Raw genomic sequence first — 26,379 nt, forward strand, 5'->3', positions numbered from 1 at the left:
CCTGTAATTTCTCAGCCTCAGATCTTTTTATACACCGTCCGCAACAAGAGGAATGCTTGCATCTTATACGCTTACAGCACCTGGAAATATCCTACTCTTCCTTCAAGACTTAGTGACTACCCACCTAAGGATGGCTTTCTTTCTCCACTCCTCTAAATGTAATCCCCTATACCACATACATACTGGAAATACTCAAAAATCTTTCCCTTCACTTACATTACTTACCTTATTATACTTGTACTATAATCATTGTTAAGTACCTTGATGACAGGGGCTGTTTTTTTCCATTATCATACCCTCTGCAAGTTACCAGTAATGTATCTGAAAAATTATAATTTATTACATTATAACTTCTGATCAGGAATTTTATTAGTTATCTATTTCTATATAGCAAATTACCCCCAAAACTCAGACTTTAAACCACAAAAAATGTCTTATCTCATAAAATTTCTGAGGATATGAATTACGGGAGCAACTTAACTAGTGTTTCTGATTCCATCACTCATGAAGACTGTGGGCAGGACTACAGTCTTTGGAAGGTGTGAGGAGGCCTAAAGGATCTGCTGCCAAGTTTATCTACCTGGATGCTTGTGGAACCTTGAGTTTCTTGTCGGCTTTTCACTGGAGACCTCAGTTAGTTTCTCTGTGGGCCTCACTGTATAGCATCCTGTAACTTAGAAAATTATTTCTCCCGGTGGAGCCAAGATGGCCGAATAGGAACAGCTCTGGTCTACAGCTCCCAGCATAAGCGAGGCAGAAGACAGGTGTTTTCTGCATTTCCATCTGAGGTACCGGGTTCATCTCACTAGGGAGTGCCAAACAGTGGGTGCAGGACAGTCGGTGCAGCGCACCGCACGAGCCAAAGCAGGGCGAGGCATTGCCTCACTCGGGAAGCGCAAGGGGTCAGGGAGTTCCCTTTCCTAGTCAAAGAAAGGGGTGACAGATGGCACCTGGAAAATCAGGTCACTCCCACCCTAATACTGCGCTTTTCCAACGGGCTTGAAAAACGGCACACCAGGAGATTGTGTCCCGCACCTGGCTCAGAGGGTCCTACACCCACGGAGTCTTGCTGATTGCTAGCACAGCAGTCTGAGATCAAACTGCAAGGCGGCAGCAAGGCTGGGAGAGGGGCGCCCGCCATTGCCCAGGCTTGCTTAAGTAAACAAAGCAGCCAGGAAGCTCAAAATGGGTGGAGCCCACCACAGCTCAAGGAGGCCTGCCTGCCTCTGTAGGCTCAACCTCTGGGAGCAGGGTACAGACAAACAAAACGACAGCAGTAACCTCTGCAGACTTAAATGTCCCTGTCTGACAGCTTTGAAGACAGTAATAGTTCTCCCAGCATGCAGCTGGAGATCTGAGAACGGGCAGACTGCCTCCTAAAGTGGGACCCTGACCCCCAAGCAGCCTAACTGGGAGGCACCCCCCAGTAGGGACAGACTGACACCTCACTCGGCCGGGTACTCCTCTGAGACAAAACTTCCAGAGGAACTATCAGACAGCTGAATTTGTGGTTCACAAAAATCCGCTCTTCCGCAGCCACCGCTGCTGACACCCAGCCAAACAGGGTCTGGAGTGGACCTCTAGCAAACTCCAACAGACCAGCAGCTGAGGGTCCTGTCTGGTAGAAGGAAAACTAACAAACAGAAAGGACACCCACACCAAAAACCCATCTGTACATCACCATCATCAAAGACCAAAAGTAGAAAAAACTACAAAGATGGGGAGAAAACACAGTAGAAAAACTGGAAACTCTAAAAAGCAGAGCGCCTCTCCTCCTCCAAAGGAATGCAGTTCCTCACCAGCAACAGAACAAAGCTGGACGGAGAATGACTTTGACGAGTTGAGAGAAGAAGGCTTCAGATGATCGAACTACTCCGAGCTACAGGAGGAAATTCAAACCAATGGCAAAGAAGTTAAAAACTTTGAAAAAAAATTAGACGAATGTTTAACTAAAATAACCAATGCAGAGAAGTGCTTAAAGGAGCTGATGGAGCTGAAAGCCAAGTTTCGAGAACTACGTGAAGACTGCAGAAGCCTCAGTAGCCGATGCGATCAACTGGAAGAAAGGGTATCAGCAATGAAAGATGAAATGAATAAAATGAAACGAGAAGGGAAGTTTAGAGAAAAAAGAATAAAAAGAAACAAACAAAGCCTCCAAGAATATGGGACTATGTGAAAAGACCAAACCTACATCTGATTGGTGTACCTGAAAGTGACAGGGAGAATGGAACCAAGTTGGAAAACATTCTGCAAGATATTATCCAGGAAAACTTCCCCAATCTAGCAAGGCAGGCCAACATTCAGATTCAGGAAATACAGAGAACGCCAAAAAGATACTCCTCGAGAAGAGCAACTCCAAGACACATAATTGTCAGATTCACTGAAGTTGAAATGAAGGAAAAAATGTTAAGGGCGGCCAGAGAGAAAGGTCGGGTTACCCACAAAGGGAAGCCCATCAGACTAACAGCTGATCTCTCAGCAGAAACTCTACAAGCCAGAAGAGAGTAGGGGCCAATATTCAACATTCTAAAAGAAAAGAATTTTCGCCGGGCACGGTGGCTCAAGCGTGTAATCCCAGAACTTTGGGAGGCCGAGGCGGGCGGATCACGAGGTCAGGAGATCGAGACCATCCTGGCTAACATCGTGAAACCCCGTCTCTACTAAAAATACAAAAAATTAGCCGGATGTGTTGGCGGGCGCCTGTAGTCCCTGCTACTCGGGAGGCTGAGGCAGGAGAATGGCATGAACCCGGGAGGCGGAGCTTGCGGTGAGCCAAGATCGCGCCACCGCACTCCAGCCTGGGGGACAGAGCAAGACTCCATCACAAAAAAAAAAAAAAAGAAAAGAATTTTCAACACACAATTTCATATCCAGCCTAACTAAGCTTCATAAGTGAAGGAGAAATAAAATACTTTACAGACAAGCAAACGCTGAGTGATTTTGTCACCACCAGGCCTGCCCTAAAAGAGCTCCTGAAGGAAGCACTAAACATGGAAAGGAACAACCGGTACCAGCCACTGCAAAAACATGCCAAATTGTAAAGACCATCGAGGCTAGGAAGAAACTGCATCAACTAACAAGCAAAATAACCAGCTAACATCATAATGACAGGATCAAATTCACACATAACAATATTAACTTTAAATGTAAATGGGCTAAATGCTCCAATTAAAAGACACAGACTGGCAAACTGGATAAGGGGTCAAGACCCATCAGTGTGCTGTATTCAGGAAACCCATCTCATGTGCAGAGACACACATAGACTCAAAATAAAGGGATGGAGGAAGATCTACCAAGCAAATGGAAAACAAAAAAAGACAGGGGTTACAATCCTAGTCTCTGATAAAATAGACTTTAAACCAACAAAGATCAAAAGAGACAAAGCAGGTCATTACCTAATGGTAAAGGGATCAATTCAACAAGAAGAGCTAACTATCCTAAATATATATGCACCCAATATACAGGAGCACCCAGATTCATAAAGTAAGTCCTGAGTGACCTACAAAGAGACTTAGACTCCCACACAATAATAATGGGAGATTTTAACACCCCACTGTCAACATTAGACAGATCAACGAGACAGAAAGTTAACAAGGATACCCAGGAATTGAACTCAGCTCTGCACCAAGCAGACCTAATAGACATCTACAGAACTCTCCACCCCAAATCAACAGAATATACATTCTTTTCAGCACCACACCACACCTATTCCAAAATTGACCACATAGTTGGAAGTAAAGCTCTCCTCAGCAAATGTAAAAGAACAGAAATTATAACAAACTGTCTCTCAGACCACAGTGTGATCAAACTAGAACTCAGGATTAAGAAACTCACTCAAAACCGCTAAACTACATGGAAACTGAACAGCCTGCTCCTGAATGACTATTGGGTACATAACGAAATGAAGGCAGAAACAAAGATGTTCTTTGAAACCAACGAGAACAAAGATACAACATACCAGAATCTCTGGGACACATACAAAGCACTGTGTAGAGGGAAATTTATAGCACTACATGCCCACAAGAGAAAGCAGGAAAGATCCAAAATTGACACCCTAACATCACAATTAAAAGAACTAGAAAAGCAAGAGCAAACACATTCAAAAGCTAGCAGAAGGCAAGAAATAACTAAAATCAGAGCAGAACTGAAGGAAATAGAGACACAAAAAACCCTTCAAAAAATTAATGAATCCAGGAGCTGGTTTTTTTAAAAGATCAACAAAATTGATAGACATAAAGAAGAAAAGAGAGAAGAATCAAATAGACGCAATAAAAAATGATAATGGGGATATCACCACCAATCCCACAGAAATGCAATCTACCATCAGAGAATACTACAAACACCTCTACACAAATAAACTAGAAAATCTAGAAGAAATGGATAAATTCCTTGCCAAATACACCCTCCCAAGACTAAACCAGGAAGAAGTTGAATCCCTGAATAGACCAATAACAGACTCTGAAATTGTGGCAATAATCAATAGCTTACCAACCAAAAAAGAGTCCAGGACCTGATGGATTCACAGCCGAATTCTATCAGAGGTATAAGGACGAACTGGTACCATTCCTTCTGAAACTATTCCAATCAAAAGAAAAAGAGGGAATCCTCCCTAACACATTTTATGAGGCCAGCATCATCCTGATACCAAAGCCTGGCAGAGACATAACCAAAAAAGAGAATTTCAGACCAATATCCCTGATGAACATTGATGCAAAAATCCTCAATAAAATACTGGCAAACCGAATCCAGCAGCGCATCAAAAAGCTTATCCACTATGATCAAGTGGGCTTCATCCCTGGGATGCAAGGCTGGTTCAACATATGCAAATCAATAAATGTAATCCAGCATATAAACAGAACCAAAGACAAAAACCACATGATTATCTCAATAGATGCAGAAAAGGCCTTTGATAAAATTCAACAACCCTTCATGCTAAAAACTCTCAATAAATTAGGTATTGAAGGGACGTATGTCAAAATAATAAGAGCTATCTATGACAAACCCACAGCCAATATCATACTGAATGGGCAAAAACTGGAAGCATTCCCTTTGAAAACTGGCACAAGACAGGGATGCCCTCTCTCACCACTCCTATTCAACATAGTGTTGGAAGTTCTGGCCAGGGCAATCAGGCAGGAGAAGGAAATAAAGGGTATTCAATTAGGAAAAGAGGAAGTCAAATTGTCCCTGTTTGCAGATGACATTATTGTATATCTAGAAAACCCCATTGTCTCAACCCAAAATCTCCTCAAGCTGATAAGCAACTTCAGCAGTCTCAGGATACAAAATCAATGTACAAAAATCACAAGCATTCTTGTACACCAATCACAGACAAACAGAGAGCCAAATCATGAGTGAACTCCCATTCACAATTGCTGCAAAGAGAATAAAATACCTAGGAATCCAACTTACAAGGGATGTGAAGGACCTCTTCAAGGAGAACTACAAACCACTGCTCAATGAAATAAAAGAGGATACAAACAAATGGAAGAACATTCCATGCTCATGGGTTGGAAGAATCAATATCACGAAAACAGCCATACTGCCCAAGGTAATTTATAGATTCAATGCCATCCCCATCAAGCTACCAATGACTTTCTTCTCAGAATTGGAAAAAACTACTTTAAAGTTCATATGGAACCAAAAAAGAGCCTGCATCGCCAAGTCAATCCTAAGCCAAAAGAACAAAGCTGGAGGCATCACGCTACCTGACTTCAAACTATACTACAAGGCTACAGTAACCAAAACAGCATGGTAGTGGTACTAAAACAGAGACATAGATCAATGGAACAGAACAGAGCCCTCAGAAATAATGCCACATATCTACAACTATCTGATCTTTGACAAACCTGACAAAAACAAGAAATGGGGAAAGGATTCCCTATTTAATAAATGGTGCTGGGAAAACTGGCTAGCCATATGTAGAAAGCTGAAACTGGATCCCTTCCTTACACCTTATACAAAAATTAATTCAAGATGGATTAAAGACTTACATGTTAGACCTAAAACCATAAAAATCCTAGAAGAAAACCTAGGCAATACCATTCAGGACATAGGCATGGGCAAGGACTTCATGTCTAAAACATCAAAAGCAATGGCAACAAAAGCCAAAATTGACAAATGGGATCTAATTAAACTAAAGAGCTTCTGCACAGCAAAAGAAACTACCATCAGAGTGAACTGGCAACCTACAGAATGGGAGAAAATTTTTGCAACCTACTCATCTGACAAAGGACTAATATCCAGAATCTACAACGAACTCAAACAAATTTACAAGAAAAAAAAAACAACCCCATCAAAAAGTGGGCAAAGGACATGAACAGACACTTCTCAAAAGAAGACATTTATGCGGCCAAAAAACACATGAAAAAATGCTCATCATCACTGGCCATCAGAGAAATGCAAATCAAAACCACAATGAGATACCATCTCACACCAGTTAGAATGGCCATCATTAAAAAGTCAGGAAACAACCGGTGCTGGAAAGGATGTGGAGAAATAGAAATACTTTTACACTGTTGGTGGGACTGTAAACTAGTTCAACCATTGTGGAAGTCAGTGTGGCGATTCCTCAGGGATCTAGAACTAGAAATACCATTTGACCCAGCCATCTCATTACTGGGTATATACCCAAAGGACTATAATTCATGCTGCTATAAAGATACATGCACACATATGTTTATTGTGGCACTATTTACAATAGCAAAGACTTGGAACCAAGCCAAATGTCCAACAATGATAGACTGGATTAAGAAAATGTGGCACATATACACCATGGAATACTATGTAGCCATAAAAAATGATGAGTTCATGTCCTTTGTAGGGACGTGGATGAAACTGGAAACCATACTTCTCAGTAAACTATCGCAAGAACAAAAAACCAAACACCACATGTTCTCACTCATAGGTAGGAATTGAACAATGAGAACACATGGACACAGGAAGCAGAACATCACACTCTGGGGACTGTTGTGGGGTGGGGGTAGGGGGGAGGGACAGCATTAGGAGATATACCTAATGCTAAATGACGAGTTAATGGGTGCAGCACAACAACATGGCACATGGATACATATGTAACAAACCTGCACATTGTGCACATGTACCCTAAAACTTAAAGTATAATAATAAAAATAAAATAAAATAAAATAAAAAAAGAAAATTATTTCTCCCAGAGTGAGTGGCCCAAGAGAGAAAACAGATTCTCCGAGAGAGATCAAGATAGAAACTCTAATGTGTTTTTAACTTAATTTCAAAAGTCACTTCTATCACTTCTGTGGTATTCTATTGGTCAGACCAATACTGGTACAATGGGAGAGGGGTATGTATAAAGGTATCAACACCAGAAGTGGGGTATTGGGAGGCATATTGAAAACGGGCCATATACAGCAGAAAATGTACTTATATAATGGAGTTATACAATAGAAAATTGTCAATTCAACCACTGACTAAATGAGAGACTAATACTATCTTGATATTCTTAATGGTCAAACAGGATCAGACTTCTCATAATAACAAATAATTTTAATAGGAATGGATTAATAACGGGTTGTTTTAATATTTAACATGCTAAAAGTCTCAACAGATGTGATAAATTGTTCAACAATCAATCTTAAAATGTTGCATGAACGCTTTTACATCTCACCAAAGAAAACATACTTTTTAAGTAAATTTCAAAGTCCTCAGCCTCAGCTAGTGCTGTCCAGTAGAAATTTCTGCATTGTTCGAAATGCTCTATATCTGTATTATCCAAAAGAGTAGTCATTAGTCATATGTGGCTATTAAGAACTTGAACTTTGGCTAGTGTGATTAAGAAAACAACTTTTTAATTTTATTTCATTTTAATTAACCGAAATTTAAGCTTAATAGCCTTGTGTGGCTAGAGGTTACCAGATAGGCCTAGGCTAGCAATTGTCCCATTACTTTGTTTTGATATAGTCCTGAAACAGATTTTTTCAAATGATGTCTTGTGACAAATAATAAAGCTATGGGGCATATTACTTGGATTCTAATCTGGAGGTATGGTTTGGCTATGTCCCCACTCAAATCTCATCTTGAATTGTAGCTCCCATAATTCCTACATGTCATGAGAGGGAACCAGTAGGAGGTAATTGAATCATGGGGGAAGGTCTTTCCCATGCTGTTCTCATGATGGTGAATAAGTCTCACGAGATCCGATGGTTTTATAAAAGAGAGTTCCCCTGCACATGCTCTCTTTGCTTGCCTCCATGTGAGACATGACTTTGTTCCTCCTTTGTTGTCCACCATGATTGTGAGGCCTCCCCAGCCATGTGGAACTGTGAGTCCATTAAACCTCTTTTCTTTATAAATTACCTACTCTTTGGTATGTCTTTATTGGCATCATGAGAACAGACTAATATATCTGGCTTCTTCATTTGGAAGGGATTTGAGATTGGACTTTGTACTTAACTTTTCTTTGCCTCAATTTTCCCATTGGCAAAGTTAAAGTAGTTACTCCTATAGGATTATGATGAGGATTTAGGCCTGACACATAATAAATGTTAGCTGTAATCATTATTTACGAGCATACAATCTCTAATACCATGCTATTCATTGTCAACATACAGTCTCCAATACCAGGTATCATAATGTGAGAAACTGTATAATAATCCCATAACGAAGAATAATGTAGTCAGTATGACTACTGCATTTCCTACCTAGCAGCTCCAGAGGATTTTTTTTTTTCTTTGAAAACAGGCAACCCATTGGCTGGAACAACTTTTTCTTCCTCCAGTTTGACATAAAAGTTTTATTTTTTTCTTTTGGTTTTGCAATATTTCCATTGTAACTTTGATGATTATTCTCATAAAAAAGGAGTGGTATTAACTAAATTTTTTAAGTTTGCAAATGTTCATTTAAAGTTGTTTCTTGAAAGATGAGAAAAATGTGGCCTTGTTTCCAAGGAAAGTAAGTGTTTCAATCCTCTACCTGTGATTATGAAGATATTTTATTTGCATGAACTACAGCATAAACTGTATTCCTCCCCTCTGGGAGAATAAGTATAGTTTAGTTGCTGTCATTAAAAGTAGAGCAGTCCTTATAAAGACACATGCACACGTATGTTTATTGCGGCACTATTCACAATAGCAAAGAGTTGGAACCAACCCAAATGTCCAACAACGATAGACTGGATTAAGAAAATGTGGCACATATACACCATGGAATACTATGCAGCCATAAAAAATGATGAGTTCATGTCCTTTGTAGGGACATGGATGAAACTGGAAAACATCATTCTCAGTAAACTATCGCAAGGACAAAAAACCAAACACCGCATGTTCTCACTCATAGGTGGGAATTGAACAATGAGAACTCATGGACACAGGAAGGGGAACATCACATTCCAGGGACTGTTGTGGGGTGGGGGGAGGGGGGAGGGACAGCATTAGGAGATATACCTAATGCTAAATGACGAATTAATGGGTGCAGGAAATCAACATGGCACATGGATACATATGTAACAAACCTGCACATTGTGCACATGTACCCTAAAACCTAAAGTATAATAAAAAATAATAATAAAAAATAAAAATAAATAAAAATAAAAAAAATAAAATAAATAAAAAGTAGAGCAGTCTTGTCATTTAATATAGACTGAGATAAGTCCAGATTAAGTATATATTGTATAAAGAAAAATGGTCACACAGTTTATTACAAAACAGCACATAGAGCTATGACTCTTCTGTACTTCTATAATGTCATACACACAATTTTAAACCATGGGACTGTACTGAGCACTAAAGAGTATATGTAAGTTATACATTTTCCTTTTGCAATTTATTATTGATCCACTCTCACTATAGTTTATTCTCTTCCTCAAGCGAAAGTAAGAACTTACCAATTTGTCAGAGAGGCTGAGGCAGGAGAATGGCGTGAACCCGGGAGGCAGAGCTTGCAGTGAGCCGAGATTGCGCCACTGCACTCCAGCCTGGGTGAGAGCGCCAGACTCCGTCTCAAAACAAAAAAAGAACTTATCAATTTGGTCAAAGTTTTTGTGATTACCCTTTTTCTGACTTACAGTGTAACATAATATATTCTAATGCATTAATCCTTAGCATTGTCTCCATCTGTTTTAAATATCATGCATCCTCATTCTATGATTCAATTTAAAGAATCCTTCAAAAGATCAATCTAAATAAATAACAAGTTAGCTTTCAGGCAAACAAATAAATTTGCATTGTTTTATATTCATCATAAATATTTCACTTAATTACTGAGGTACCTTGTTCAGAAACACAAAACAACATTATAAATTAATTAGCACTGTCCCTGCTGACGTTTTAGTCCTGTGGAATGTAAAAGCTAAAAGTAAAAACAGGCCATGAAGCCCAACCAGAGCACACATCGTATGCAAATGATAAAGCCCACAAACATCATGGTATCATTCGTGGGACATTCTGAATCACCAAAATTTTGTCTTTAATCAAGTATTGCCCTATTTATTTTCAAATTCAAGGTCAAAGAAACCCTCCACCCCATCCTTTTTTTTTTTGCTTTATATGATCCAAACAGACAAAAACCTGTATTATCTTGAAAAATTATTGAAGGAGATATGTTTTCTCTTATTGCAGACTAACAAAATTGCTATATTATGAAAATGTAACAATGTATTTTCAAAGATATGGAAGATCATCATTATCTGTTTGAACCAAATATACTCTCAATATACAAATGTTACAGAATCAAGCTTTTATTATCAAACTTTAAGTCCATTTTATATTATTCAAAAACAAAAGTAACATTTTTATCTTAGCTAATTATAGCTTTATAAGACTTTTTTCTTAAATTTTTACTTCCAAATAATTGATAATTTATTATGTTTCTAAGTGCTAGTAACAGCCTCAAAAGAAATAGGAAAAATTCATAATTTCTGAACATAAACCTAAAACAGCAAGGCATCCATATTTTATTAAAATACAGCCATAATATTTTGTGAAAAATGAATATAGATGCAATTTCTACAGAATAACTGATATAAGCATCAAATTAGTTCTCAATTCTTAATGCTTAAGCCCATTTAATAATTTTAAATGCATCATAATATAAGTATTATTTACTTTATTCCAATGATCTTAATCACATATAATATCATTATAAAATACCTGAGCATTTTTATCATTAGACATTAAAGTATCTGCTCATTCTTTACTGAAATCCCTGCTAAAGCAAGTTGTTTGCCTTCTGGGTGAACTAACAACGGCCTGAAGAAATTAGTGCTCAGAAGAAAAAGTCAAGAAAAACAAAAATATTTTGTTTGACTGAGTAAAAAGCACCATAAATGGTTTGGTTTAAATGATGCACTAATTTGTAAATTAGGTTTGATTTTGTCTGATTTAAACAACTGGAATATTTTTCTGAGTAGTTGAGGAATCAACTTAAATCCTTCTAATGCATGCATCGTATCTTCAACATGCCATTTTTGGCAATACTGGTGAATATTTTATAAAACAACTATGATAAAGAACAATGCTAGTTAACATGAAATACCTCAAAATATAGATGGTTTGTATAACATGTACATGCATTAGAAGTTAGTATATGTGCAAAATTCTAATGAAACCAAGAAGCAAATTATAATCTCTGTTGTGAATTGAGGACCAAAAATAATAGCACAACATACACACAGGAACTACTAATCACACTCTTTGACTGACACATTTTAACCTCCTAAAACAAGAGTCAATTGGTATTAAATTTTGCAACTGCAGTTTCATGGTAGTCTTCCCAATTGACCATTGGATAGTCATCACACTGACAGCTTCAGAATCATCTTTCCTAGGCATACATCAAGGGAGAAAATTGAGTAAGTGGCTAATACACTTAATTGACACATTCCCAGAATTTTCTAAACAGACACTATGCTATTCGCTCAGAAAGATCAGAACATTCTCAGTGTCCATATCGCCCAACCAATGATTCTTTATCCTGCCATATTGTGTCGTTGGGCATGTGGCTTCTGTCCTAACAACAGCCTATGTGGGGCTGCTTCATAAAACCTAGTCATTCTGCTTTGACTTTTCTTAATTTGAGGTTTTGCTATTACCCTTTCTGTTGTTTGCAGAACATAATAGCCTGCTTTAAGACAAAAACTGAAATCAAGAGAGAGAGAATAAAAAGATTGAATAAAAAACTAGATATACAGTTATACTAATGATTAAAATAATATAGGCATTATAGACTATCACTGCTACTAAAATGTAAATGATACTAGTAAAATTTTATACCACTACTTAATTTTAAAATGTTTTCCATGTTACTGGATTATAATCTAACTTAAATAACTAGCAGACATATTAATTAATGACTGACAGACAAGATAAGTAATAATCCTGTTGAAAGGTAACTAGCCAATGATTGAGATATCATATTGACTATGGGGAGAAGTTATATATTACTTTTCCCTGAAAAGGGTAAACAATGGAAGATATGTATTTATATATCATATATATAAATATATATCTAGTTATTTGTCATATATATTAAATAACTAAGGATATAGATTGTTTTATACTATTTATGGTACATTAGGCAAATTTTTCTATTCCTTTCTTAAAAAGAAAAAAGAAAAGAAAAAGATAAATAGGGCTTAAAATGGAGCAAAGCATGTTCCCAGATTCAGGGATGTATAATATAGGGCACTCCATATTTCATGTTATTTTCTCCCCTTAATATCTTTGAACCTTTACCTAGCTCCTTAGTCAACATGTGATTTTTGGCTCATTGACAAAGCACCACCAACTGATCCCCAGACTGAACAAGACTCTGAAATTTCACCTGCTGGATCCTCACATCTATTCAGATATCCTTCTATTAATCTTTTCTTTACTGCTAATAACATTCCCATGGTAGCTTTCCAAACCATCCCTCCTGTCTTTAGTCTTCAACCCCTCATCAAATCACTTCATTCTCCTTACTCCAACTTCATTTCTTTGTTCACTGAGAAGAATAAGATCATGTGATATTTGTCTTTAAATTCCATTTCCTCCATCTCAAAACTACCGTTAGGTCAAATTTTCTCTCTTGCTTCCCCATCCCTTCATTTTTAGGGGAAAAAGTGTAAGAGATCTTCTAAAATTTACTTCTATCTCTTGTGCTTTGTCCTATTTGATCCCACATCTTTTGTTCATTCAGTCATCCATTCATTCAATCAGTTGCTTGCTTGGTCAGTCAACAAATACTTACTGAGTATACATGTATTACATGTAGTTTAAAGCGAGAGGTAGGTTATAATACCTGATCTGCCATTTTCTAGCTACCCAAGCACAGTCAAGTTTCTTAATCTTTCTGCCTTTCAGTTTCCTCAGCTGTAAAATGAGCAATACGTTCTTCATGTACTAGTTTGAAGATGCAATAAGAAATGACAGATTAAGCATCTAACACTGTGCTTAAGTATATAATAACCTTTAAGGCTAGCACAATGGCAGGTTCTAAAGGTATATAGCTGAAAAGTGTTGTTATGAAGTATATATACATACATATACATACATATATATAAATATATATATATTAAACTTCCTGAAGGTTCAATTAATGCAACATAATATAGAATAAAAATAATGGTATAATTATTTTAGTTGAAGAGTAATATTTATCCCTTCATGCAGATTTTATTATTGTATAACTGGAAAGTCCAGTTTTATAATAAATTTTAAATTATAATTAATAGAAACTGATAGCCTAAGTACAATTATATTTGCAAAAATCCAGTGTTTCTATGTTATGTAATGACGATTTAAAGAGATTTCATTCATAATCACTACAAAAATGTAAAACACATAGGAAAAATTTGACAAGGAAAATATTGAATGTATATAAAGAAAGAAATTAAGGTTTGCCAAAAGATATAAAGTTTAGAATAAATTAAAATGTAGGCCCCTTTCCTGAATATTGTAATATCCAGAATATACCGAATTCAGAACAGATCCCCAACGGGATCTGGTGAGAATAGATGTGGAAGTCTGAAAACTACAAGCGTGTGGTGGGAAACTTTTCCTATCATATATTAAAAGGCATCATAGAAGCACAATAATTAAAAGAGCATGGAACTTTCCTCGAATCAGCAGACAGAAAATGGAATACAATAAATACCTCAGGAACAAATCATAATTCATACATAAAAGAATAGAATGTAAGAAAAGTGACCTAATCTATCAGTGGGAAATATTAGTTAATAATTAATTCACTATTTAGAACTTTTAAAACTAAGTTACATGTTTATCCTATAAAAAATTGACTGCAAAATATTAAAAGGAAATTCTCACATCAAATAACACAATTAAAATGTAAGCAATAGGCCATGAAAATATTTTACAGGTTTATTACAGTCCTAGCACGTAAATCCCTCACACATATCACTAAGTAAAGCCTAAAAGCCTAATGACATAAACAATCAAGTTACAAGAGGAGTACAAAGTGGTAATAAGAATGTGAAAAACAACGTGCAGATTTATTAATTACAAAAGAAAAACTGTAAGATACTCTGTCAAAATTAGAAAGAAATGGTGTAACATACTATTCCATGTTTGTTGGGGTTTAAATAAATACGCTGCTGTTTAGAGGGTAAGTTAGTACATGTTCTTATTTATTCACTTATCTATCCATTTGGCAAATATTTTATGAGCATTTACTTTTCGTAAGAAATTTTTTAACTGAAAATTTTATATCAAACTTTTTTAAATGTTTATCTTTTTTATTCCTGAAATTACTTCTAGCAATTATTATCCTAAAGAAATAAGCAATGGTGAGCAAAAATATACATGTAAAAAGATATTTATCATAATTTTAATACCACAAAGTTCAGACTCACCTAAAACCCCAAATTAAGAATGACTAAATAAATGTTTATCTCTACATAGATGCATTGTATATAAATTCTTCATGAAAATCAAACGTTTCAATAAATTTTAAGAACCTGAAAATAATGGGATTGCATACTGCATATAGTATAATCACAATTTTGTGATACACACACACGCACATACACACACACACACATCCCTCAAAGATTAAGACAGGATATCACTGGATGGAAAATTAAAAGTTGTTCTTATTTTCTTTACTGTATTGCTTTCACTGAGAAATGTGTTAATTTTATCATCAAAAGAAATACTATTTTTAAATCCTATGAAATAATAAGGAAATACATTATTCCCCTGAAAATGCGCAAAGGCCTCAAAGGCAGCTTTTGGACATTGCTCTATCATTATATCTTCTCTCTTGGATTTTTAATCTTTCTTCTACTAACAAATTGGCTTAGGTTTCTCCAATTTAAAAATTACTTTCTCTTGTTCCCTTGAGCTGGGCATATATTTCCTACCTGTTGTTGCTACCAGATTTCTTGAACAAACAGTCAACCTTTCCTTTCTCACTTTGTCACCATCCATGCGTCTTTTTCAGAATGGCTTTTTACTTGAATACTTTTCACCAATGACTGAGCCTGCTCTATCTCAGATAAGTGATAAATTCATTTATTTTCGATTTGCTTCATCCTTGCTATACTCTTGCTTTGTCTGTGTTGTTTGACTTTGGTCATCTTTTGATCATTTTTTAATCAATACTTACTTCGTTTGTTTTTTTTCCTCTCATTTTAAATCAGTGTTTTTCTGCGTATACTATCCTGAGCCACCCTCTCTTCTGATGTCCTATATTGTTTTCCTTGAAACTTTCACGTACTTTCACATCTTTAACTATTACCTGGATGCATTTAACTCATAAATCTCTGGTTTTCATGCTGATTCTCTCTTGAACTATATCCCCTCCTTTTTTTCAGCTGTGTGGGTTGAGCTTGCTTGAGATGTCTGGCCACCTGAATAATGGCCAGACATCTCAAGCTCAATACATCTAAAATCAAAATATTCAACTTACCCTTACAATTTCTTTCCTCACGTGACTTCCTGATATCTATTTAATTTTCCCAAAGCTTTATGCTTGCCAGACTCAGAATTTTAGACTGCATCTTTGTATCATCCCTCCTCATCCAGTAAGCTGTCTGAGGTTGGTCAATCTTGTTTTATATATGGGCTTTCATTTTCTTTCTCATTCTTTCCAACTCCTATATAACTACCCCTACTTTAATCTGCTTCTAAAGACATAAAGCTCTGGTTTAACTTCTTTCACACTGTCCTGATGCCCAAATCCTAGCCACTAGTGGTGCAACACTACTATGATTTCACCACTATCTACTCAAATATGCCCAATATCCCTCAAATTAAGTGAACGCTCTTTACCTTAGCATTCAAGATCCTCTGCAATCTAGTCCTGGCCTTCTTTTTTTTTCTACTACTGTAAGGTGTCTTATGCTCTAAGATGGACCATGTTCTATATATATGGGCTGCCCTTTCAGAAACTGGTAAAAAAAAAAAAAAAAAAAAAAAAAAAAGCCTTCCTAAAACACCTGGAGTAATTATCACCTAACAGTGAAGCCTTCCCTGGCCATGCCCTCTAGCTTCTTATTTTCCTCAACTTTATGGCAATTACTCTATTCTATTGGTTAAAAGGAATGAAAATGCCCTTCTCCCAAGTTATACTGTAAGGTCCTGGAGGAGAAAGGCTGTGTTAAATTAGCTTAGAATACACAAGATAGTATGTTGCATATTTCCAGTATCCAGATACTGAAGAATACATCGATAAATTTACAGGCAGAAAACTAATACTTTTTGGTCATTATTGTATTTATGTATTTCTGCTAGTAATTGGTTTGTTGCTCTCCTGTGTAAGATTGTTAAATCCTTCAGAACAGGAATCTTATTCATCCTTAATAATAGATAATCCATTCTTTAAGAAAGTCTAGAAAATCTGCTATATAGAAAAAAATTTCACCAGGTATTATACCCTTGCCTTGTTTTCTTTAGAAGGAGGTATATAGAATTTTTAAAAAGTTATTTTTTCCTTATGGTTGTCAGTGATTAACCCATAATTCAATCTTGATGATTAATGTGACCATTAGGGTTAAAGCTATTTCTTTATCCAATTAAGCCTTTGCAGGAAAACATAGGTAGATGCATAAGTTCTTAAAAATAGGAACAATTAGATATCCCAGTGGTATATGAATCAGGTAACTCTTTTAGGCAGATTTTTGAAGGGAAAAAAAAAAAGCATCAAATGACCAGTCATTTCCCTGAACGCCTCTCTTATTTTAATAGCTATTACTCTCATCCCGTACTCATCTCCCCTGAGATACTGTGTTGCATTCTTATCCTAAGTCTTCCAGAAATTAAAGATAAATACAAGTCTCAGAGTACCAACAACATTTCTCTTTGAGACCTTTCTTATTCATTAAACCAAAACGGGGTGACGCCAGAGCCCAGTCTTGCCTGCATCAGGTGAAGCCTTCCCTGGGTAAATCTATTACACAAGACTATTCCCTCAGTCCTGAGCCAAAAGAAACAAGAGTAAAAGCACAATAATATGGTAATATCATTCCAAGATCCCAAAAGTATCTGTAAAACCTCAGCTGGAAGTTGATTTAACCTCTTCGGTATTGTCATGTGACCCCCGAGGTGGTACCTTCCTTCTCTAAGTGAGTGGAGCGATTACCATTACCCGTGGAAGCCAGAGTTCCCCAGTGACTCGGAAGAGTCTTGAGAAGGGATAAAGTTTCATAGCTTATTGCAATTCTTCCAGCACTGAAATCTCCTGGAGCTGAAACTCACTGAGAAATGATGAGGCATTTGAAGCTGCCTGAAATAAGGGCTCTCTACTAAAGTGACTGGCTAGTCCATAGCCCACCTGAGAAAATGATGAAAAACTGTGCTCATGGAAAAAAAAAAAAAAAAAAATCCAGCCCTACAGTAAAGCAGAGAGAGCAGTTACAAAGCTGACTTAGATTTAGGCTTGTTGAACTCTTTAGATTCCTAATATCCCATCCGCACTGGAGGTTTTCAGTGTTGCACTAATCTTTTAATTTCTCCCCTCTGATTGCTGTGATAACTCCTATACTCTGGAAAAAATCAAGAACTGAGTAAACAAATCGCCACTCTTCCAATACCAGAATAAATGCATTACTACAGATTTACCAGATCTTACAGAAATTGTCTTTTCTATTTCCATAGTGCAATCTCACCATGGAATCTCTCTCTGGGCAGTTTCCCACATTGCAGAGTAAGGGGGGAGAAGTTCACTTATGGGGACGTAACTAGAATTTGGCTGTCATCCCACAAGAAGCAAAACAGGAATAACAGGCCCCCTTTACATTCACAAAATACTTATTGCCACATCTGAATGGATTTTCAAGTGTAGTGGTGATGCTGGGCTCATGAGCCTCCCTCTGTCTGGCTGCATGAGTTACATACCCTGTGTATTTTAAAATAGGCATCGCTCAATCAAGTTGGTGATAATGGCATCTTGTGAAGCACACTTACAGCTATGAGACAAGCTACGTGAGCTGGGGAAGGCTCTCAGCAGATGCTGTTGGGGGAATGGTGAAGAACACACAGAGGCAGAGGGAGTTGTAGCTACAATAAAAAAAAAAAGAAAGAAAGAAAAGAGGAACATTCACAGAAAAGGAAAACGACTCACACAAAAATGGTAAATAAAGAAACTAAACACCTCAAAGACAATTTGGTAATCAAGATGCTGAGGTGCAGCAAGATGGCAAAGGCTGAGGAAATGACTTATCCTCTAGGAATGCATCTTATTGCCTGTGTGGACATTAACCTGGCTCCAGACAGAGGTGCTTTTATACAGTTTGCCCACTTGAGGAAAAAAAGGAAAAAAAAAAGAAAAGAAAAGAAAGAAAAAGAAAAAAGGAAAAGAAAACCAGAAACAGAAAATGGATGTTTAGGGCTACTTGTAAGCCCACCTGTGAAGCTGCTGTTCTGCTGTGGGGGACCTGCTGCCTTCTATTGGTGTCCCTCAGTGGGCACTGTCAGCATGTAAACAAGCAACAAGCTGCCTCCAAGAAAAAAGAACAAATTTAAAAGAAACAGAACGATCTGGCGATTTTTTTGTAAGAGCATAAATGCAAAGGACAAAATTAATGGGTTAGAGAGGCACATTCACCTTCTTCAGAACTGTGAAATGAGGAGCAGGGGGAGAGAGCACGGGACAGAGGAAGGGAGGAAGAGCGCTACAGAAAGAGGAGAGCCTACTAAAGAAACGAGCCCCCCTGTACAGACAGCCTGACGCCAGATGGCTTCTTCTAATAAATATTCAACCTTAACTCTGTTCCCATGTAACTTTGTTGTAAAGCTGCCAGCACACCCACACAGATCTGGGCCAGCAAAATGATTACAGTAGTACAAACAAAATAGTGCAATAGAGGAAACAGACAGACAGGGTCCTGTTCACAGACAGTCAGGGCTGGAAGATGTGAGTTGATGGGCCTTTAGATTTAATGCCTCGGAACTCATACTAATAAGTGGCATCGGAGGAGGGGCACCTCAAAAGGCAACAAACATTTAACTCTTGTCTCCGCTTTGCTTCAGGTTTCAGCGTGGAAAACATGTTCAACTTTTTCTTCAGAGATCACGAATGAGATGCTATATCTTAAATATTACTTTCCAACACAACCTGTACGTTTATATTTAGAGTAATAACAACCACACTGAATTCCCCCACCACATTTACTTTTTTAAATTGTAGCAATATATGAGACCGTATTTTAATACTTACCTTACCAGTTGCATAATAGTAGATGATTCATCATAATTTTTTCTTTCTAAAACAGAGGAGTAATTCTCTATAGAATCATCTGTGTTTTCTTCTTTCCACTCCCCCACCACTACCTCCCCCAACTTGCCTGCACTATTATTTAGGTGCTATTTAAAACATAGATATGGATACCTCTCCATTCTGGTGGGGGTGGGGCAGTATGCATTTCAACGTTTTGAGGAGGGGATAATTTGAAAAAAATGATAGCAGAATAAAGTGTCCTATTAATGAAGTAATACATGAAAATGTTGAATCAATTAATGCCAAAACTCAGCTTGAAGAAAACGGTGATATGGTGAAATATTCTAGAAATATATACTTCGGAGTATTTGAAAATATCATGTTAGGAACAACTGTCAGAGAAAGACAGAAAGCCTCCATGATTTTAGTTTTCAAATGATATATATGAATTGCCCTAAACCAACTTAGTAATGAAATATAGCAATTTACAGCCAATCATCTAAAATGCATGGTATAAAAATGAGATTATAACTTTATTTTATTTTCCATTTTTTGATCTGATATCTCTGATATCTAAAATTGTCCAGAAAAAAAATCCCTAAAAGAGTCCATCGTAAGCCAAGATTTCTTTTACCTCAAAATCAAAGATATATTTCATGGGGTTATTTATCTCTGAGCACTGATAACTGCAGGAATGAAGATGTAAGAAAAACCAACAAAACAAAAAAAATTAAATACTTACCAAGAGCTAGATAAGTTTCGTTAAGTGCATACTGTTGTTTTGACAGTTTGAGAATCTGCACAGATTTTACATTTTATTACACTGACACCAAAAGCTGTATTGATAGGAAAGGATCACATTTCTAACAAAGAGAGACAGATAAAAATTAGCATTTATCTTCTGGTAATATTGAGCTCTCTAATGGTAAGTCATAGTATTTTCCTTTTTGTGGGGAGAATTCTCTCAGGGAATGGAAAAACGCATGGGAAGGTTAAGGCTTCCCAATTAGGGACATGATGGAGACCAGTCCTTGAAAAGATGTGTATAAATTGCACACATGAAATATAAACAATGCAAACATATCTGTATACAAAATATGCAGTTGTGCATTCAAAAAGGGTAATGGCATGCAATAATAGGAAATTATTTGAACATCTGTTTGCACATTAATCTGCATATTTTTGCACATGCAATCATCCATTTGCATCAGCGTATTTTGCATGTTGCATGCACACGTTAGACACCTGTTATTAAAAACTAGGTCCACAATGTGCTGCTAATTCCCTTGAATATAATTCCATTTTTACAAGATTTATCATAGAGTCCAAAGGGTAGTACTTTTTTAGCAAAGTGGACAATATACACAGGATATTAGTGAAACACTTCTCCTTTATCTATGGGTGGCAGACTATAAGATTCAAAGAGGGAACCAAATTAGTAGTGAATGAAAGCAAAACAATATAGCCAGAGATGAATCATGACACAATCTAGCTCCTTCTTTCTGGTATAAAAAATGATCAGCCACTGAAGAACAAATTGAGATGGCATCTGCATCAACTGTGCCAAGCGCCATGTCTGCTTTGTACATAGTACGTGGTCAATAAATATTTGTTAATTCTTTGGTTAATAAAGGAATGTATAATTTAATTAAATGGCACATTTAGCTAATAGCTACAGGAGTTAGATGATATACCAAGCTCCATTCGACTACTTTTGCAGGCCTCTCTCAGTTAACACATTTGAAAAGAGCCTTTGAGGGAATATTGAGAGACTGAGCTAAAAAGACTGGGTTCTGCTACTAACTAGTAATGTAATCTTGGACTAATTTCTCTAATTTTGTAAAATGAGAGGCTGTGCCCAGTCGGCAAATAGGTGGTACATATGGTGCTACTCTTCCCTTCTTTAACCGTGGTAGACATTTAAAAAAATCAACCCCGGCACTTTTTTCCACTGAGTCTGGACTTAGCCATATATTATTTCTTAACACAGCTCTCCAGGCAGCCACCATCAACTGATCAAATCTGGCACACAAGATGAATCTATTTCTTATCCAGGATTATATTATCTCTAAGGCCCCTTCCATAAACTGAATCAAGAACTCTGACAGACCTCTACAATTTATGTTCTTAGGAAACTATCCTAATGATTTGGTTGTTTTCTAATTACAAGGTATGAAATGTGCTTTAAAACTAGTTGAACACTGTTAGAATTGGAGAAACGCTTGCTATATAGAGAATTTCACTGTAATAGTATTTTTAATGGATTTAACCCATAAAATATGCTAAAGTAAAGTAATGTTCAATATATTTCCCTCTTTGGATTATCCATAAAAGTACTTTCTTCCAGGGAGTTATGCAAAGCGGATCAGGAAAGCAGCATGAAGCAATACTTTGTGCAGCACAGCCTTTCAGTATGGGAAGAAAGACAGCAGCCGTGGTCTCAGCTTCTGCCAGACAGAGCGTTGGTGGTGTGAGAGAAAGCACAGAAACCTGGAGGCACGCTAAAAGGACATATTCAGACTCCTCAAGTAATATGGAAAAAATGGGAAGCAAATGTAGCTGTCAGTGAAGATAGTTTTTGAGTGAAATCCTTGTGTGATAAGCATTACAAACAGCTGAAATAAATCCATCAGAAGTCTGTACTTAATGTTTGCTCTGTGGCCAGCACTGTGCTATGTTCTTAGAGAAGTACAGTACAGTATAATACAGTGCCTGTTTTTGGAAAAGTTGTATTCTAGTTGGAAGACACAAAACACAGAACATTATAAAGCTGCTCATAAGCCAAGGATATGCCTTATTTCCCAGCTACATCTAGACCCGCTTAGATAACATTTCAATCAACCACATCACTTTGAATGGCATGGCCCCAACAAAGAATGACCTAGGCACTCTTCATGTGATAGCAAGATGTCCCTTTTGTTATGGTCTTGTCATTTGGGTCCCTTTTCCTAGCTGTTTATGATGTCATGCCTCTTCATTCATTCATAATGGTGGTAGAGACATGTCCTTTTTGACTGCATAGCACACATTCCTCCTGTATCTAGAAAGAGTTGTTCTATTTTGCTCTGAAGAATTATTCTCCCACTCTGACTCTTTGCGAGTAGGGTGAAACTGACCCTCACATGCTAGCTCCAAGGGTGGGCACATGGTTGAAGATGGATAGTGACAGCCCTAGGGTTTTCTAGGATCGACGCAAAAGAGAAACTGAATGTATGACTGGACAAGTTGGTGGCCACAGGTAATTGACTAAAAATAAAACCAAACCAAGGGAAGTTGAGTTGAGAGATGGAAGCCGAACAGCCCCTAATGGCATCATGTGAGCCCCAGGATACAACGATGTCTGATTCTAGCTATATTCCTGAGACTTTCAATTAGCCAAGCCAATACATTCTTCCTTTCCACCCACCACCCAGCTTAAACTAGTTTAAGTTGGATTTCTATTATAAGCAATCAGAACAACCTGGCAAATGCAATCCACACCACTGGCATGCATGGAGGAAGTCAGTGGGTCCCATTTAACAAAACCCACGCAAGAAGAACTTGAATCACTTTCCCTAAATCATGTCAGGAAAGTCAACAAAAATACAGAAAGCAAAGGCCCAGCTTTTAAGAATAAAATAAGTTGAAGAGTCACATCATTATAAATTATTTTCTACAACTGTTCCTTGACCTTTGTGGGGACTGCTCACCAGACCCTGTTTCCCTTCACCATTGCACGGGAGCCTCCTAATATGCTCTTCCATAAAATACAGGAAGTGAGATGACCGCCATAATTGCCCTTCACTGCAATCTTCCCTCGAATGAGGATTATTTCAAGTGACTAGCAAAGAGCCTTTATGGAAAGAGAGTATCTAATTATTGGGAAGAATTCTCAGAATTCCAAGAAGTTCCTTTTTAGATCTGCTATGGAACTATTCGTGTTCTCAATTTAGAGCTCCTTCTCCTCCTGCATATTTCTCCTATGAGTCCAGCCAGCTCTCATTGTGTCCCTCAGAGGGAGATGCATAAGTAATGCAAACGTCACCTCAGAATTCGGTGTATCGCCTGGGGACATTAGCCAACATCACTCTTAAGGTCATCTCAGGATACCGGCAGGGCACCAAGGTATTACTTCCTGACTCCAGGAAATAATTTATGCAATGGAAGGATCTAGCTGGTGAAAATAAGTAATGAAGAAACAACCGGCCGGGCGCGGTGGCTCACGCTTGTAATCCCAGCACTTTGGGAGGCCGAGGCGGGCGGATCACGAGGTCAAGAGATCGAGACCACGGTGAAACCCCGTCTCTACTAAAAATACAAAAAATTGGCCGGGCGTGGTGGCGGGCGCCTGTAGTCCCAGCTAATCGGAGAGGCTGAGGCAGGAGAATGGCGTGAACCCGGGAGGTGGAGCTTGCAGTGAGCCGAGATCGCGCCACTGCACTCCAGCCTGGGTGAAAGAGCAAGACTCCGTCTCAAAAAAAAAAAAAAAAAAAAAAAAAAACAACCAAGATGAGAGGAGGGGTTAAGTTTCTCATGCACAATATCTGAAGAGCTACCCAACTGAACCACCAGGTCCTTAGCTCATTGCCTAACCCAGGCAGTCACCCTGCTGTTTTAATGAAAGTTAGCTGTGGGAACATCTCCATCACAGCATCGCGACTCCTGATAGCACTTTTAAACTACGCATTTGTTCTTTTTAGTCTACTTCCTGTTTAGAAATCGCTTCTATTTTAAGCGGCATGTTTACTTTTTCACCTTTTTGTAAAGGGAATTGCATTTTATTAGCTACAATCCAAATACAGCTAAATGAGGAAAACTCAATAAAGGGGCTGAAAAAAAAATTCATCCAATAAATTTGCTGTGAAATGCCAAGTTTGTGGCTGTGCCTGCAGTCATTTTAGTTATAAGACACATAGTAGGAAACAGTTTTGGGGTTTTCAGCCATTAGTTTATAAACTGAATAAGATAGATGTGTTCATTCATATGAAGTAATGTAATTTTTCTTGGGAAGGTTTAATATTATACAAATCCATTAGCATATTTACAAATTAATCTTCCCTTAGGAAAAAAAGATTGAAGATTTACAGAAGGGAGGATTTTATTACTTTTAAAACTGCATTTTAAAGAAAATAAAAGAAAAAGAAGGAAAATTATATTGAACTATAAATGCCTTTTTATGACTAACAGTTTTCTAACACCAAAATTTATTAAAGGACAGGAGAATAGACGAGAACACAGAAAGAGTTTTCAAGGAGCTCACAGAAATTGCAACTCTTATATCACAGATTGCAAACTCCTATAAAATTAAACCTGTTTATGTAAATGCAAGAAATAGCATTAAATTAATTAGACACTTAAGGCTATTAATGTGAATTTCCCCTGGATAATTTTTTGTCTAAATTCTCTAGCTACTTGTTCTAATTTTTGACAAGATGGGATATAAACCTTCACAACCCCAATGACAACAACAAAAACCTGTGTACATTTCATTTCTTCCTCAAACTCTCCATGACTTATTAATGAACAAGTAACTGATGACATAATTAATTTCTAAAAATCCACTGTCACAAAATTTTCCTACAACAGCAGAGAGAAACTTGGAGTGCAGGGTAAGGGAAATTTCAATCTGTATGCAAATATCTGATATATTATAAAAAGGTAGAAAAGTTACTTGATTTTCCTCCAGATAGTCTCCATTTTGCTCATCAGTAGCACTTACTTTGTGAATGTCCTTTTTATTAAGGAAGGGTTACATGGACTTTCCACACAAACACAGAATGTGGCATAATATTAACAGCAATCTTATAAGACGCAAATTTTAATGATTTCTTTTAACAATTTTTGCAATATTTCTAACTATGGGGAAATAATTGAAGTATAGCTATATTAAGATATTCTTCCACAGAAAAATATCTGTTACAATGATTTAAGAACACATCATACACAATTCTTCAGGCTGAAAGTCATAGAGTAGTAATAATAATAATAATGAATAAATACTATTCATTTGTTGATCACCTCCTGTATTCCAGAACTGTATTAAATGCTTTAAATATATTGTCTTATTTAATACTGACAACAACCCAATCAGATAAATACTGTGATCATTTGTATTTCATAGAAGAGAAAATTAGGCTTGAAAATATAAAATATCAAAGACATCCAAATAGTAAATGACAGAATCCAGGATGAAATTTCAATTCATCTGATTTCTGTGTCTACACTCTTACTCTAACCCTATACTTTGAAATTCAAATGATATAACTGATTTCCCAAAGTTTGCAAACATATTTAATAAATGTAGTACTAATATCTACTAAAACAATGTCAGTGATATGAACCTCACTACCATTATTTAACAACAACAGTTATTAGAATGTTTATTTCCATTACATTCAACTGAATTTTAATTCTGTAATGTATACCACCAGTTCTGTGTTGGTTTTCTTCATCTCCTGATTTTTGTTTTTCTCCTCTGGAAGAATACACTATAATTGTGCTATCATGGCTCCCATAAAGCATCTCATTTCCAGACTAAACATCCTCACTTCCAACTACAGTTCCTCAAAAAACAGGGGACTCACTGTTCTGGCAAGTTCTCTCACTGTCTTTTCTTCTTCCCCTGGGCCCACTGGTCTTCCAAGGATCTCTTTAAGGGGACTTTAAGAGATTTCTTAAGGAAGGAGATCTCTTCCAAGAGGATCTTAACTAGGCACAACCCTCCATAAGGATTTGATCACCAAGAACAGTAAGTCTCTTGATTCTTAGCTC

General features: G+C 37.0%; 1 long non-coding RNA gene across 1 annotated transcript in view; it reads right to left on the reverse strand.

The window, feature by feature from the left end:
* The window catches only part of LOC115831888, a 409,045-nt gene that overhangs the window by 225,135 nt on the left and 157,531 nt on the right, over positions 1–26,379 (reverse strand). The gene's annotated exons all lie outside the window — the stretch shown is intronic.

Source organism: Nomascus leucogenys, chromosome 20 (genome assembly GCF_006542625.1).
Source record: "Nomascus leucogenys isolate Asia chromosome 20, Asia_NLE_v1, whole genome shotgun sequence".
NCBI lineage: Eukaryota > Metazoa > Chordata > Mammalia > Primates > Hylobatidae > Nomascus > Nomascus leucogenys.